This window comes from Elephas maximus, chromosome 22 (genome assembly GCF_024166365.1).
Source record: "Elephas maximus indicus isolate mEleMax1 chromosome 22, mEleMax1 primary haplotype, whole genome shotgun sequence".
NCBI lineage: Eukaryota > Metazoa > Chordata > Mammalia > Proboscidea > Elephantidae > Elephas > Elephas maximus.
Window position 1 is genome coordinate 38,888,064 of NC_064840.1, and position 17,853 is coordinate 38,905,916.

Below are 17,853 nucleotides of genomic sequence, written 5' to 3' on the forward strand. Positions count from 1 at the left end.
GCCTATACGACAGAGTAGAGCTGCCCCATAGAGCTTCCAAGGAATGCCTGGCAGATTCAAACTGCTGACCCTTTGGTTAGCAGCCGTAGCACTTAACCACTATGCCACAAGGGTTTTCCATTATTCATTAGGGAAAGACAAATTAAAACTAGAGTGAGGTATCAACACAAACCCACCAGAATGGCTAAAATTAAAAAGACTGACAATACCAAGCATTGAGGATATACAGAACAACTGGAATTCTCATATATTTTTTGAGGAAGGCAAACAGGTTACAGCCCTGATGATGCAATGGTTAAAGCACTCAGCTGCTAACCAAAAGGCCAGCGGTTCAAATCTACTAGCCACTCCTCAGGAGAAAGATGTGGCAGCCTGCTTCCATAAACATTTACAGCTGTAGAAACCCTATGGGTCTCTTCTACTCTGCACTATAGGGTTGCTATGAGTTGGAATAGACTCAGCAGCAGTGAGTTTGGTTTGGTGGGTTTGGTAAACACTTTTTTTTTTTTTAAGGAAAACTAGCAAAATAAAGCTGAATAGTCACTTACCCTACCTGTTGCCACAGAGTCTATTGTGACTCATGGCAACCCCACGTATTAAAGAGTAGAACTACTCCCCAGGGTTTTCTTGGCTGTGATCTTTACTGAAACAGATAGCCAGGCAATACCGGGTGGATTCAAAGTGCCAAACTTAGGTTAGTAGTCAATCACAAATCTTTTGCACTACCCAGGGACCTTTGCTTACCCTGCTGTTGTTAGTTGCCACTGAGTCGATTCTGATTCATGGCAACTCCAAGTGTGCAGAGTAGAACCGCTCTTTGGGTTTTCAAGGCTGTGACCTTTTAGAAGCAAATCACCAGGCCTGTATTCCAAGGCATCTTTGAGTGGGTTTAAACTGCCAACTTTTCTGTTAGTAGTCCAGTGCTTAACCATTTGTGCCACCCAGGGACCCTCTCTTACCCTAAGACCCCACAATTCCACTCTTAGGCATATACCCAACCAAAATTAGTCCATATGGCCATCAAAACACATGTACAGGAGTGTTCATAGCAGCTTCATTCTTAATAGCCAAAACCGGTAAATGTCTATCAACAGTTGAATAGATAAATAATTGTGGGATATTCTTAAAATGGAATACGCTAGCATGAGAAAGAATGAACTACTGCTACTCACAACAATATGAGTGAATCTCCCAGACATAATGAGGAGAAAGAGAGGTCAAACACAAAAGAGAATAATACTGCATGATTTCATTCATACAAATCTCAAGAAAAAACAAAACTATAATGACAGAAGTCAGGCTAGTGGTTGCCTCTAGTGGGGGGTAGATAATGATTCGGAAGAAACTCAAGAGAGACGATTTTATATCTGGATCTAGGTGATATTTACACATTGTAAAAAATCATCAGTCTGTATACTCAAGACTGTGTGTTGTTATGTGTTGTCGAGTCAACTCCAACTCATAGTGACCCTGTAGGACAGAGTAGAACTGCCCCATAGGGTTTCCTAGGCTATAAATCTTTTGTATGTTCAATTAAAAAAAAAATTTACTTGACACTAGAAAGTGTGCCACATCTCCCGTCATAAACATGTGTCCTGAAACCCAACTTTTGCTGAGGTCCAGAGAGAAAACTTGTATATTGCATAGGGCTCCTTCAAAGACAGTGATAAATGACCAAAGCGCCTTTAGTGCAACGCAAAGAGTTCACAGTTTCAAATGTCATTTAGATTCTTTTCTTCTTCTGTACATTATCAAAGACGAGTGATCAGATCACTGATTGAATCATTCAAAACATCAGCTGCACAAGATGTGCAAAAGACCTACAAATTTCCCCTGAAACTTCAACAAAACCTCACTGTCACTTCCTAGTTTCCTAACAAGTATGCAGGCGCTCCTCGGGCACCACCCTCCTAGGGACCCACTCCTGCTCCTCTTCAGCAATGGGCATTCCCCAGATAAGGAAAAGGCTTCCATACCGTGGCGCCTGCCTGGGAAAAGCAGACAGATCTCGGGCTGTGGTAGCCTCCTAGCCCCTTCGCCTGCTCCCACCAGCCCTTCCTTTCCCTGGCACCAAAACAGATGACTTCATTTGCTGCTGCAGGCCCAGCTCACTATCAGGCCGCAGGCCTCCCTGGGAATAAGGGCCCAGAGTGTGAGCACGGAGGCAGCGGCTGGCCGGGCTTTGGTTATTTTGGCACAGGCTGGGGTTCTGTGCGGTGTCAACTGCAGCCTTCAAATCAGAGAAGGCCTGGCCTTGTTTTTCGAATTCCTGCCGCACTAGCCCGCTCTGTCCCCTGCTCGTGGCTGCAATGTCTGGCTCCCCTGCGCTCCTAGGCTGCTGCACTTGCACATTTGGCTGCTGGAACTGGAAGCCACCGTTTAGCTAAGCGCCTAAGGAAGCTCACTTCGTCCCTTCTGAGGGCAAGTACCTGTCCTGGTCCTGACCCCACACGCTGCCAACGACTGACAATTTATTTTTGTCCACGTTGTCGTCAGTCCAGTAGAGTACATTTTTTATTCCAGCAAAGCAATTTAGATCTCACTGTCCAGTTTCAGGTGTCCTGTTTCTGTCTCTTTTCCCTTCTGCCTTTCGGTCCCCTTGGTTACAGTGTTCCCGTGGGACTGTTGGTGGAGGAGAGGGGCACTGCCGCACACAGGAGAACCTGCTTATGCTGAAAATGGCTCACCAGAGAAACAGTCATGTTCTGCCAGGTCCTGTCACTTCTCTGGTGGCTTCACCGAGAGTATCATTATCCAGTCTGGTCTGTCCTAAGCTTCAGGGATGCTGGTTACTCCTCCAGCCAGAATGAGGCTTGTGTTGTCCACCCACAGGAGGGAATAAGTCAAGAGGAAGACTCTGGAGCTGGGCACTTGGCTCTCCACAGCCAAGTGACGTTAAGCCTGTGCCCTTAAGATGTTGTTGTGATTCGGTGCCCACCAGTCAGTTCTGACTTATAGGATAGGGACCCTATGTACAACAGAACAAAACAGTGCCTGCTCCCATGCCATCCTTAAAATTGTTGCTGTGTTTGAGCCCATTGTTGCAGCCACTGTGCCAGTCTATCTGGTTGAGGGTCTTGATCTTTTTCACTGACCCTCTGCCTTACCAAGCATGATGTCCTCCTCCAGGGACTGGTGCCTCCTGATAATGTTTCCAAAGTACGTGAAATTAAGTCTCACAATTCTCGCTTCTAAAGAACAGTGGGGGTGTACTTCTTCCAAGACAGATTTATTCGTTCTTCTGGCAGTTTTTGGTACATTCAGTATCCTTTGCCAGCACCAAAATTTCAAGTCATAAATTCTTCTGTCTTCCTTATTCACTGTTCAGCTTTCGCACGCATATGAGGTGATTGAAAACACCATGGCTTGAGTAAGATGCACCTTACTCCTCAAAGTGACATCTTTGCACATTAACACTTGAATGAGGTCTTATGCAACATTTGCCCAAATCAACACATTGCTTGATTTCTTTTGTGTGTGTGTGTGTGCATGTGTGTGCATGCACACACATGCTTTAGGTGAAAGTTTACAGAGCAGTTTTGCATTCAACAATTAATACACAAATTGTTTTGTGATATTGGTTGCAATGTCCACAAGGTGTCAACACTCTCTGCTTCTCCACTACAGTTTCCCTGTTTCCATTTGTCCCATTTTCCTGTCCATTCCTGCCTTCTTATCATTGATTTCGGGCAGATGTTGCTCCTTTGATCTCATTTGCATGATAGAGCTATGAAGCACATTCCTCACGTGTGTTATTGTTTGTGTAATCTTTGACTGAAGGGTAAACTTCAGGAGTGACTTCAGTTTTGAGTTAAAAGGGTAACTGGGGGCCATAGGCTTGGGGTTCCTCCAGTATCTGTCAGACCAGTAAGTCTGGTCTTTTTTCTGTGAATTTGAATTTTTTTGTACATTTTTGTTGGGCTCTGTCCAATATGCTCAATTGTGATCCCTGTCAGAGAGATCAGTGGTGGTAGCCGGGCACAATCTACTTGTTCTGGGCTTAGGCTGGTGGAGGATCTGGTACTTGTGGTCCATTAGTCCTTTGGACTAACATTTCCCATGTATCTTTGGTTTTCTTCATTCTCCTTTGCTCCGTACAGGATAGGACCAGTAGACATATCCTAGATGGTCACTTCCAAGCTTTTAAGACCCCAGACACTACTCACCAAAGTAGGATATACAACATTTTTTTAATAAACTATGTGTGCCAATTGACCTAGATGTCCTCTGAAACCGTGATCCCTAGCCCTCAGCCCAGTAATGCAGTCCTTCAGGGTATTTGGATGTGTCAGCGAAGTTTCCATGACTTTGCTTTGGTCACATTGTGCTGACTTCCCCTTTAATGTGTACTGTCTTTCCATTCACCAAAGTTACCACTTATCTACTATATAGTTAGTAATTTCCCCTCTCCCATCCCTGGTAACCATCAAAGATTGTTTCTTTCTGTGTGTAAACCTTTTCTTCAGTTTTATAATAGTGGTCTCATACAATATTCGTCCTTTTGTAATTGACTTATTTCACTCAGCATAATGTCTTCCAGACTTACCCGTGTTGTGAGGTGTTTCAAAGATTTGTCATTGTTCTTTATCGTTGCATAGTATTCCATTGTTTATCCGTTCATCTGTTGACGGACACTTATATTTTTTCCAACTTTTTGCTATTGTGAATAATGCTGCAATGAACACAGGTGTGCATGTGCATATTCATGTGAAAACTTTATCTCTCTAGTATATATTCCTAAGCATGGGATTGCAGGATCACATGACATTTCTATTTCTAGCTTTTTAAGGAAGCACTACATGGTTTTCCATAGTGGTTGTACCATTTTACATTCCCACCAGCAGTTCACAAGAGTTCCAATCTCCCCGCAACCTCTCCAAAATGTGTTATTTTCTGGTTTTGTGTGTGTGTGTGTGTGTGTGTGTGTGTGCCAGAAATGTTAGAGTGAGAGTGTATCTCATTGCGACTTTGATTTGCATTTCTCTAATGGCTAATGATCACAAGCATTTCCTCATGTGTTTGTTAGCCACCTGAATATCTCCTTTGGTGAAGGGTATGTTCATCCCCTTTGTCCATTTGTTAGATTGTCTTTTTATTGTTATGGTGTTGCAGTGCCTTATAGATTTTAGAGATTAGACTCTTGTTGGATATGACATAGCCAAAATTTTTTCCCCAGTCTGCGGATTCTTTTTACTCTTTTGGTGAAGTCCTTTGATGAGGATAAGTGTTAAATTTTTAGGAGACCCTTCTTATCTAGTTTATCTTCTGGTGTTCCTGCATTGCTAGTTATGGTTTGTAGCCTATTTATGCCATATATAGGTTCCTAGTGTTGTCCCTATTTTTTTCTTCCATGATCTTTATAGTTTTAGGTTTTATATTTAGGTCTTTGATCCATTTTGAATTAGTTTTGTGTATGGTGTGAGATAAGTCCTATTTCATTTTTTACAGATGGACATCCAGTTTTGCCAGCACCATTTGTTTAAAAGGCTGTCTTTTCCCCCATTTAATGTAGCTTGGGCCTTTGTCAAAGATCAGCTAACCATAGGTGAGTGGATTTACATCTGGGTTTTCAATTCTGTTCCATTGGTCAATGTGTCTGTCATTGTACCAGTATCAGGTTGTTTTGACGTATGTAACCTGTATAGTCAGTTTTGGCAAATGTGATTATATGTCTTGGTGACTTTCTTTTGGAGTCTATCCTATATGGTTTTCATTGAGCTTCTTGGATGGTCAGCTTTTCGTCTTTCATGCTATTAGGGAAGTTTTCTGCCAGCAATCTTCAACAATCCTCTCTGTGTTTTCCATTTTCCCCCCGTTCTGGAATTCTGATCACACGCGAATTTTCACTTTTGTGTCCCACAAAATTCTTAGATTTTCTTCATTCTTTTCTCTGATTTTTCCTCAAACAAGGTGACGTCTATGGATTTGTGTTCAGTCTATTTCTGCCTTCTGTTGTTTCAAATTTGCTCCTAAAACCTTCTGTTAAGTTTTCCATTTCTGAAATTTTGTTTTTTATCTTTTGAATTTCTAGTTGCTGTTTTTCTATGATTTCTAATTGTTTATTTTGACATTTTGTTTTTGCATTATTTTCCTGAATTCTTCTATTGTTTTGTCTGTGTTTTCCTTGATTTTGTCTGTTTTTTCTTTGGTTTTGTTTGTGTTTTCCTTAATCCCTTTCCTAATCTCTTGGAAAGCCCTAAATATCATTTTTTTGAATTTCATATCAGGTATTTCCACTGCGTTTTCTTCTACCAGAAGGTCATCTGATTCTTTATTTTGGTCATTTGTTGGAGCCATCTTGTCCTGCTTTTTTGTATGTTTTGATATTGTCTGCTGTATCCAAGACATTCAGGTATTACTTTCTTTATGTATTGATGGTAAGTTGGTTTTTTGTTCTGATTTTTTGTTTTTATATCTCTGGGTGGGCAGGCTGGGCATGCTTTGTTGTTTGCTCATCTGTAGGCACAATAGCTCCCACCACCTTGTCCACATTGGCAGGGCAGATTGCTCAGCTGTGATGCAGCTGGGTGGGGCTTGTGGGTTGGGTGGGGCACAGGGCCCAGACACCCAACTGTGCAGCATTTGTACAGGGCTGGTGGGAGGCAGGGATGCAAAGCTAGGTCACTCAGCTGTGGTACAACATGCTCAGCCTGTGGGGGTGAGGGGGACAAGGCTGGGTGGCTCAGCTATAGCGCAACACGGCAGAGGAAGGGAGAGTGGTGTGGGGCTGGTTGCTCAGTTGTGGCATAGTGGGGCAGAGGTGGCAGGAAGGAAGGGGCATGGTCTGGGTTCCTCAGCTGTGGGGCAGCAGGGTGGGAGTGGTGTAGGACTGGTTTGCTAGCTATAATGCAGCAGGGCAGAGCTGGTAGGGAGGAATGGGCTCAGGGCCAAGTTGCCTGGCAGCACAGAGCCAGCAGGGAGGGAGGGAATGCCGGGCTGGGTCACCCAGCTGTGGGGCAGCAGGATCTGGTGTGTAGGGAGGGGCCTGGGCTAGGACACTCAGCTGCAAGGAAATGGGTCAGAACCAGCAGGGAGGGAGCGGGTGTGGGCACAGGGCCGGGTCACCTGGCTGCAGTGCAGCAGGGTGTGGCTGGTGGGAAGAGAGAGACAAGGAAGGGAGGAGGGGGTGGATGCATCTAGGTAGACGTAATGAGGAGGGTTGTACTGTGGGCCCCAACAGTCGAGGCTGCTGAGGTGGGACAGTTCTTGCCACCATTCACCAGAAGGGTGGGGGTTGTAGGAGTATACTCCTCCGATTACCATGTAAGTGTCTGGGCACTTCCTTGAGCCGCAGCCATCAATCTGAACCTTGCTTCTCTCTGGGCGTGTCAGTGCTGTTCCTCTATCTTTTTGGAGTTCCGTGAAGATGTCTTTCCATGCTGTTTGTGTGGGGTTTTTGGCTTTACCTCAAGATGGCTGCGTTGTGCCATGCTGGTCAACAGGGAACCTCCACTCCGTATCTCTATTCATTCAGTTTTTGATCAGTTTCTTCTTCTCAGTGGCTTTTGTTTAAAGTTCATAGTTACAGGATTGGTGGCTGTATCACTTTTACTTGGTTTTCTGGTCTTTGTTGTGGAGGGATGGCTTGGTGTGTCTGACTAGTCCACCATCTTGGCTCCACTCTCCCATCGTTTGATTTCTTGACTGCTGTGGTTCCAAGTAAAGTGAAATCCTTGACAACTTCTATATTTCCTCCATATCATGCCTATTGGATTTTTGTTTTCTTTATGTTGAGGTGCAATCCATACTGAAGGCTGTAGTCTTTGATATTCATCGGTAAGTACTTCAAGTCCTCTTCACTTTTAGCAAGAAATGTTGTGTCATCTGCATAATACAGGTTATTAACGAGTGTTCTTCCAATCCTGATGCTGAGTTCTCCTTCATATAGCTCAGCTTCTCAGATAAGTATGATGAAAGGATATAACCCTGACGCACACCTTTCCTGATTTAAACCACTCTGTATCCCCTTGTTTCACTTGAACGAATGCCTCTTGGTCTATGTACAGGTTCTGCATGAACACAATTAAGTACCCTGCAATTCCCATTCTTCAAAATGTTATCCATAATTTGTAATGATCCACACAGTCAAATGCTTTTGTATAGTCAATAAAACACAGGTAAACATCTTTCTGGAATTCTCAGCTCTCAGCCAAGATCCATCAGACATCAGCAATGATATCCCTCATTCTATGTCCTCTTCTGGATCTGACTTGAATTTCTGGCATTTCCCTGTTGATGTACTACTGTAACCGTTTTTTAATTATCTTCAGTAAAATTTTACGTGCATGCAGTATTAATGATATTGTTCAATAATTTCCACATTCTGTTGGATCACCTTTCTTTCAAATGGGCACAAATATGGATCTGTTCCAGTTGGTTGGCCAGATAGCTGTCTTCCAAATCTCTTGGCATAGACGAGTGAGGACCTCCACTGCTGCATCCATTTATTGAAACATCTCAATTGGTATTCTGTCAGTTCCTGAAGCCTTGTTTTTCGTTGATGCCTTCACTGTAGCTTGAACTTCTTCCTTCAGTACCATAGATTCTTGATCATATGATACCTCCTGGAATGGTTGAATGTCCACCAACTCTTTTTGGTACAGTGACTCTGTGTATTCCTCCCATCTTCTTTTGATGCTTCCTGAGTTGTTCAATATTTTGCCCATAGAACCCTTCAATATTGTAGCTCAAGTCTTGAATTTTTTCTTCAGCTCTTTCAGCTTGAGAAATGCCAAGCATGTTCTTCACTTTTGGTTTTCCAACTCCAGGTCTTTGGAGGTCATTATGATTCTTTATAATACTTTACTTTGTCTTCTTTAGCCATCCTTTTAAATCTTCTGTTCATCTCTTTTACTTCGTCATTTCTTCCATCCACTTTAGCTGCTCTATGTTCAAGAACAAGTTTCAGAGTCTCTTCTGACATCTATTTTGGTCTTTCCTGTTTTTAATGACCTTTTGCTTTCTTCAGGTATGATGTCCTTGATACTCATCTGGTCTTCAGTCATTAGTGTTCAAAGTGTCAAATCTATTCTTAAGGTGATCTCTAAATTCAGGTGAGACATACTCAAGGCCCTTAAGCAATGGGGACAAAATTGTTCCTATCTTAGAGGCCTGAGATAGGTTAAATAAATTACTAAATTAGTACAGAATGCCTGCCATGCAGTAAGACTCAACTAATGTTATTTATTTTTTACCTAGGTCAGTTTGGTGGCATGGTCTCTGGTGGTCTTGTGGAGGCTTCAGCTTCAGCCTGGCTCCCTCAGCCCCACCAGTTTCACTGCAGCACCCTCTGGGTGTATGTATGATTGCTGGACTCTGTGACCCCAAAGCAGCTCCTGTACTCCTCCACGCTGATCATAGGACCCATGTGTGCCCTCTCCTCTCCCACCCCCAACCCTCCTCTGCTTCCTGGGTACAGAAAGGACTCAGCACACACTGCAATTCCCTGAGTCCAGGTTCCTTGACCAGCCTACCAACTTTGGAGATAGCTGGATGAAGAAGTAAACTTTTGTCGAACATCAGGGGAGAACTACATTGTGCCTCTCCTGCACCCCAAGATTGCCAATGGGTGGAGTATTTGCCCAGAGGTGCCTCAAAGGCAGGTCTGGCAATCTGCTTCCAAAAGGTCACAGCCCAGAAAATACTATGGAGCAGTTTTACTCTGCACACTTGAGGTCACCATGAGTCAGAATTAACTCAATGGCAAACAACAACAAAAAACCTTTATTCAGACTCTGAGTGTCTCTGTTCAGTAACAATCAGTACAGTAACATCAGTTCAGTAACATCATCTGTCTATTTTTGGCAGTGAGTCATCTCTAAGGTATTCGCTGCATCTTTTTTTTAGTGGTTGGATTTGTAAAAGATAGTCAGACAGTAACTCCAAAGAGCAGGAAGAGACCTCAGACCGATTTCCTATCCCCTTTGCTACCTAGATTTCACATTCATCCCCACCTACTTCTAAATACCTCAAAGAGCTTCCTGCATTTTTATTAGGCTTTTATGATTCCATATCCTAACTTTAACATACTTTATTTCTCCCAGTGTAGCTCCATAAATTGAGTGATTTTTATATCCCCATTTTGTATTTGTGGATATCGAGAAAGGAGTGACCCAATGACTTACCCAAGACAACACAGCTTGTTCCAGAATAAGATCTGGACCTTCTGGTTCTGGTTCTGGATAGCAGTTCCTGAATCTGGCTACTCAAAGAGAAGCAGCTTTCTCCCTCATTTAGGGAGTCAGATAAGCAAGGAAAAATAAGACTGGCTCCCAAAATCTGTCTCCACAAGGCCTGAGAGCATAAGGCTTGGAGTGATAACCATGCAGAGCCTCCTACTTATATCGACAGAGTGCTATCATGTGCTAAGAACTGTGCAGGCCCTGGTGCTGCCCCTGGGCACTGACATTTCTCCAGATAGTGAGACCACATATGTAATGACCACCAGAAAAAAAAAAGAAAAACCCTGTTGCCATCGAGTTGATTCCAACTCATGACAACCCCATGTATTACAGAGTAGAACTGCTCCATAGGATTTTCTTGGCTACAATCTTTACAGAAGCAGATCACAAGGCCTTTCTTCTGCAGCACCACTGGGTAAGTTTAAACCGCCAACCTTTAGGTTAGTAGTTGGGTGCAAACCATCTGCACCACCTAAGGAGCTTCCTGTAATGGCCACATCCTTCTTAAAATACCATTTTTTTAATGGTAATAATGAGTATTGGCGACAGTACTGGTCAACAGAACCAGTCTATCACACTTTGCTGGGGGTAGCAAAAATAGAAGGCACTTGTACTCCACAGTTCAAAACACTTTAAGACAATGTCCTTGGAGTCCTCTCTGCTATTATTTTTGACCCTCTCCTCTCATCTCAAATCTCATACCTAACTCAAACCTCTGCGTGAGCCAACTCAAAATCCCTGGCTCCATACCTGGTGTTAGTCCTACCTCTGGCCTGCTTGTTTGTATTCGGTTTTACCTATTACACTTGACATAGAATCCTAAATTTCTTTTACAAAATTTTGATGTGGACCCACCTCTCTACTCTTCCCAGTCCAGACACGCTCCAGTAGGACATTACTCAGGTTAGCGCCCCTCAGATCTGAACATATGGTACCAGTTATGTGTCTGTTACTGTCATTAGGATATCAGTGGTTCAGTAAATAAGTAAAAAGAATCTGAGGACTTCAGATCTCAAAAGGCTCAGACCATTTATTTAGGAAAAAAGCCAGCTTCATCAACTAGTGTTGAAATAGACTTTGTACATATAAACTCAATTGGTATCGAGTCGATTCTGATTCATAGCGACCCTATAGGACAGAGTAGAACTGCCCCATAGGGTTTACGAGGAACTGTCGACCTTTTGGTTAGCAGCCTGAGCCCTTAATCACTGCACTATCAGGGCTTCTTGTACGTACTTATAAACAGCCCATAAATCCCACCTTCCTTCAAATCTGTTCTTAATGTTTCTTTACAGCTTTTAACCATGTTGCATTTAGATGCAACTGTTAGGGCCTGAAAAATAAATTAAAAAATTATTTATTTTTCAGGCCCTAATACTTGCAAAAAAAAAAAAAAATTTTTTTTTTTTTTTTTAATAGTTGCTGAGTAGGGTATAAATGTGACTTTCTCTGTCTACCCCTCTCTTAGGATGTAGACAGGGGTCTGAGGCCCAAGAGCATGCCCTGGAGAGCGTCTGGCCTTCTCCACATAGGAGGCACTGCTGTGTGGGGTAGGCTTTCCAAGTCCCCATGAACATGGCCCATGGCCAGGGAGCCAGAATTCAAGTCTAGAGACCTGGGTTCTTCACTTCCTGGCTGTGCAATCTTAGGCAAGTCATTTCACCTTTTTAGGGGTCAGTTTCTTCATCACCAACAGGTATAAGAAGTTCTGCTCCACCTCCCTCTCTGGTGGTGAGGATCAAATGAGATCATCCACGAGGGCAACCATTACACTCTGTACAACCTGCCAATGTCCCCAGGCTTCCAAGCAGAGTCCTGCAGACTCCAGCCTCTCCTCACCAACTCTGAAGGGGAATCGGGGACAAGGACCAGCCTATCCCACTGATCTAGGTTAGTGTTGAGATGTCTGCCATCTTTAGAAAGCAGGAGTCCTACCCTCCACTGTGGGTCTCTCTGGTGCTCCCCTCCTTCATGGATTTACTTGACGTATAAAAGAAATTATCTATAGTGGATATCAAGAGCATCCTGGATCAGCAGAACCAAGACCATAACTATCAAACACAGCACCAAAAGACTCACAGCAGGAGAGACTTACAGTCTAGAATTATAATTTCACCAGACCATGAGTTCTTTGAAGGCAGAAACAGCAACTTATTTTTCTTTGTATTCTCCAGGACTAGCAAAGTACCTGGCTCATAATATGCACTTACTAAACTATTATGGAAGGAATCCCACCGCATAAAGCCTGAGATATATGAGAAAGGTGAGAAACCTTGGCAGGAGCAGAGGATGGAAGGTCATTACCATCCCACCCATAGTGTGTTGGGGGTGACAAAAAGAGAGGAAGGAGGTTTGCAAGCCAATGGTTCATGTGCCCCATTTGGGGTACCTTCCCTCAAGCTGAGCTACTTTACCCTCCTCTCTTCCCAGTCATGATGATAACTTGGGCCCCTTGTGGTTACTTTAATTACCCTAATTTGCTGACACCACCCCCAGGTAATTCTGGGCTCCAGCACATTTCCATCATATCACCAGCAATGCTGCAATCATGGGTTTAACATTCTCCTCCCACTCCCAAAGACCACCTCTAAGGTCACCATCTACCCCCCAGACCTGTCAACACTCTCTTGGACATCTGACCCCAAGCACAGCCATTATAGCCGAGTCTCCTTGGTACAGTGAGGGGTGGGAAGGCTGGAGAGAAGCTGTTAAGTTGTTGTATTATTGTCCAGATCTGTGAGGCTACATATCCAGTTGCCTACAACAGGGAAATTAAATATTCCGAGCAGTGTAGTCTTATCTTGACTGGAAAGAAGACTGTGTTTGCATATAAAGACCTGTGTTCATGATTTTACAAACTCTTGCATATGTTTATATTTTACTCCATGACTTCTAACCATATGGATATATATTTGTGTAATTTTATGGCTTGAATTTGAATTTGAAGATGAGTCTACAAAGTGTGTCCAAGTGTGATATGTAGGAAGAGAAGGAGATGGCAAGAAGGGAGACAAGAGGTAGGAGATACTAAAAGAAAAAAAAAAAAACATTAAAGAGATTGTAAACAATCAGTTTGGGTGAAAGAATGAAGAAATGAATACTTTAACACATTCACTATGAAAGTGTATATTAATATATTCTTTCTGGAGCACAGTCTGCTGAAATATTAAAGGTGCCTTCCCTTCACTGGTAAGTCTGCTTTGCAAATCTACCAAGAGAAACACTTGCAGGTATACACAAAGAGAAATGTGAGAGAATGCTCATTGTAGTTGCAAAAATTAGAAACAATCTAAATGTAAATTAACAGGAGAGTGCTTAAGTATATCATAGTTTGGTACATCAATACTCATAAATACTATGCAGCAGCCAGAACAATAAAAATCTTTGCACCAAAATGGAAAGATTCCCCCCACAAAAAAAAAAAAAAAAAAAAAAATTGTGGAATTTGTATAGATTGTATCATTATAAGCTACAAAAAAGAAATACCTATATTGTTCCTGTCAGGTGCCCTCAATTCAGTTTTCAGTCATAGTGACCCCATGTAACAGTAGAACTGCCCCACAGAGTTTTCTTTGCTGTAGTCTTTTTTTTTTAGTCTTTATGGAAGCAGAGCACCAGGTCTTTCTTCCACATAGCCTTTGGGTGGTTTCAAATTGCCAACCTTTCAGTTAGCGGCTGAGTGCTTAACCATATTTACCACCAGGGCTCCTTTTATCTGTATCTATTTTGTAAACTTTTTTTTTTTTTTTTTTTAATATAGGGCTTACACACCAAAATGACAAAGTGGTTACCTCTACAGAAGGGGACTGGAATTAAAGGTGGGGAAAGGCTACCAGGGGGATCTTTCGCTTTATGTGTTGATTTGTTCTACAATGGAAATGAATTTCCGTTATACTCATCTAGTTATAGATTTTAATTTTTTAAAGAAAATAGCAATACTATAATACATTTACTCAGTTCCACCGACCTATGACGTAAATGAAAAGCAAAGAAAAGAAAACGTATATCTTGTGTTCTGTGACAAATCTGTTATTTAACTTTATTCTCATCCTCCTTGTCTCATCCTTCTTGTGAGGTGAAGAAAGAAGCCAGGAGTAAGCTAGAAGTGACCTAGATCACGACAACAGCTTGGCCTACCTAGTATACATGGTGGAGGAGGTTTATTTTTACCTGTGTTTTGTTATGGAATGTAGCTACCACTGCAGAGAATCAAGAAGAGTAGCTGAAAGTTTTCTCCAGAGAGTTGGATCCAGAAAAATATTCAATCTAGGCCAACTTTCTTTTATTTTTTTTTTCCCCTTAATTTTGTAGATTGAAAAACTGAGTCCTAAAGGGGTAAAGCTTCATCACACACAAAGTAAAATTTAATTCCTGCCAGGAGAGAAGGGAAAGTCAATCTGCAGACAGCAATGAAGGTGTTTGTTCCTCCACCCCAGGAGAAACTCTGCAAGGCTCTTCAACTTGAGTAGACACACATATTATACTCCTAGCATAATTCAGGAGCTCTGGTGGCACAGTGGTTAAGAGCTCAACTGCTAACCAAAAGGTTGGCAGTTCGAATCCACCAGCCACTCCTTGGAAGCCCTTGGAAGATCAGTTCTACTCTGCCCTATAGGGTCGCTATGAGTCAGAATTGACTCAACGGTGATGGGTTTGGTTTGGGGTAGCAAAATCCAAAATATAACTCTATCTGGGGTGGTGGGAAGTGGGAGAGAGCAGGGAGAGTGGGGAGCCTAGAACCAGAAGATGAAGACTAAAGTTCTCAAGCTTTACTGACTCTTCACCAAAATCTTGCCCCAGATGACATCTCTACTCACCGGGGGGGGGGGGGGGGGTGAAAAGGCCAGGCATAGTTTGTAAAGAAGAAATTGTTCCCTATCCCTCTACTTCCAAAGCAGAACCATAAGAGGATGCCTGTAGGAAATGAGATTGAATTTTGTTCTTATGGCTACAAAGAGAATCTACATCAAAGAGAATTAGCAAGTGTCTGTGAATGGATAACCTCTGTGTCTGTCTGAACATGTCTTTATTTTACCCTTATTGTCAAATCATGATTTAGCTGGGCATAAAATTCTAGGTCATCAGTCATTTTCCTTTAGCACTTTATTCCATTATTTTCTGGCTTTTGGTAGCTGTGCAAAAGTCTGCTGTCAGTCTAATTGCCAAGCCATGGTATATTAATCTATCCTTTCACTCTGGTTCCTGAAATTTTTCTCCTTATCGTTGATGTTCAACAATGTGTCTGGGAACAGATTTGATTATCCTGCTTTGGATTTGTGTTTATCGAATCTAAGAATATTTGCCTTTCATTACTTCTGGAAATTCTCACATTTTATCTCTTCAAATGTTGCCTCTCCCCAATCTTTGTAATCCTTCCTTTTGTCTTAGTTTGAGTTCCCCTGAAAGCAGAGCCTTAGAGAAGGATTTAAGTGCATGTGGATTATTTTAAAGGTGATTTTAGAGAACAGAAATGATGAAATGGGGGGTGAGAAACAGAAAAGTCAATAAAGTTTGCACTATTGAGCTGGTTACCACCGTGAATAACTGGGGTGCAATCCTGCAGTGGATTCTTTGAGGAACTTCATAGGGCATGTGTTGGGTTGTTTAAATAAAGGACAACTGAATTGAGACAGTTATCTACTTAATCCCAGCCCTCATTGGTTAAAGGTTGTTGCTGGAAGTGTTAAAACCCACCAACTTCTCAGCTTTTTTTATGTGTAAGCTAGGTGGGCTTTTCACAATGTTGGTGAAAACCCAGAGTTAGAAGAACAGAGATCTAATGTGGCATGTGGTGGAGGAAGGATGTTGGCACTGTGTATGGAATTATCCACCACAGCTGCACTAAAGCAAATGGGTCAAGGGGATGTAGCACAGGGAATCACAAATATCATCGGATCTATATTGAAACTTCCTATTTTTCATTTCTGTTAACCTCACTTTTATATTTTCATCTGTTTTTCTCTTGACCTAATTTGTGTCTGTTTTGTTAGGTTCATATTTTCATTTGCTAATTTTCTCTTTATGTAAACTATATAACCCTCATTAGTGGGTAGAGGATTTCTAGCTCCTTTCACTGAGCAAGAAGCCCTGGTGGTGCAGTAGTCAAATGCTCAGCTGCTAACCAAAAGTTTGGCTGTTCGAACCCACCAGCTGCTCCAAGGGAGAAAGCTGTGGCAGTCTGCTTCCATAAAGATTTACAGGTTCGGAAATCCTATGGGACAGTTCTCTGCCCATGAGTTGGAATTTACTTGCTGGCAATGGGTTTGGTTTGGTTTTGGTTTTCACTGAGTATGCAGCTTTTCAGAGGGCCCTGATTAAATTCACGGATCTCAGGTCCAGCTGCCGTTTCTTATAGGCCTAAAGGCTCATCACTTGTCCCTGAGAGCCTATTAACACCCAAGCTTCTAGGGATGAAGGGATGGGAGGAGTTATTGCCTAATAGGTATTGAGTTTCTGTGTGGGTTGATGAAAAAGTTTTGGAAATAGATAGTGGTTATGGTTGTGCAACACTATGAGTGTAACTAATGTCATTAAATTGTGCCCTTAAAATAGTTAAAATGGCAGATTTTATGTTACACGTATTTTACCATAATAATTTTTTTTTTATAGTTATCAAATGTGGTTTTTATTCTCTATTTTTGATGACTATAAATAAGTGTTTACACTTTAGAAAAGACAACACAATACACTTTCATGATCGGGGAATGAATTTTCTGAAACTGTCTTCAATAGGATAAAAACTTAGAAAAAAAAATCTGGATGCTGGAGTTCAAACTGCTTTATATAAAGTCCCTTGTAAACAAAACAGAATAAAAATAAATCAAAAGCTTGGGTGTGATGAAGAAAAAGGAAAGGGCAAAGAAAATAATATAAGACTGTTTATTGCTTCTCTTCAGCTTTCTCCTTGGCCTAGTAGCCTCCTCACTCTCCTCCTTCACCAAAAGAGCTTCTAGCTTTTCAGCCATTTTCTCGGCATTTTCGCTTTTGCCCAGTCCTTTCTTCCCTCTCTCTTCAATCTCTTTCCTGCACTCTTCAAACTTTGTTATGAATTTCTGTGCATTTTCAGCATTTAGGAACTGGATGGCAAGCAGCTCTGGCTTTGGGCACTCATCGGGGAAATTGGTGTGGATGTTCCAGACCCACGCCCGGTTGCTGCTCGCGTTACGTGGTGTGATGTAGTGGTTGGCATAGATCTTCAGGGTCTTGTCCCTATGCTTGAGAAGGTGAATTCTCCCCTTCTCCTTAGGCCTCAGAAGCTTCATGTCACTGGTGCCCCACTCCTTCCACTCCGGGAGTTTGTTTTCTGGGGCAAAACAGTATAATTTTGCCTGCATTTTTAAAAGTTCTTCTTCATCTTCCTCCAATATTTTAATTTCTTGTCCAGGAAGGGAAACTATTGGCTCAACCTGGGGTTCCCTTCATCAGTAAAATTTGGTAGTTAATGACCCAGTTTCAGTGCCGTTAACATTCTGATGTTCCAGTGCCACATCTTCCTGTAGGGAATGGACCATTTTTCAACAACAGCGAGTGAATTTGCCTGTCCAATAACAAACTAGTCAATGCATTTACCATCTTCATCTTGTCACCTCTATTCAGGAAGGCCATTCCTAAATAGCCCATACATGAATCTTTGGTTGCTGTTCAGTTACTGGCATCAACTCCAGTAAATCTA

The 17,853-nt window shown here is 42.2% G+C and overlaps 1 pseudogene; it reads right to left on the minus strand.

Annotated features, from left to right (window-relative positions):
• Window positions 1–17,060: 17,060 nt before the first annotated feature.
• On the minus strand, window positions 17,061–17,548 carry LOC126065895 (ran-specific GTPase-activating protein-like; annotated as a pseudogene).
• Window positions 17,549–17,853: the final 305 nt, after the last annotated feature.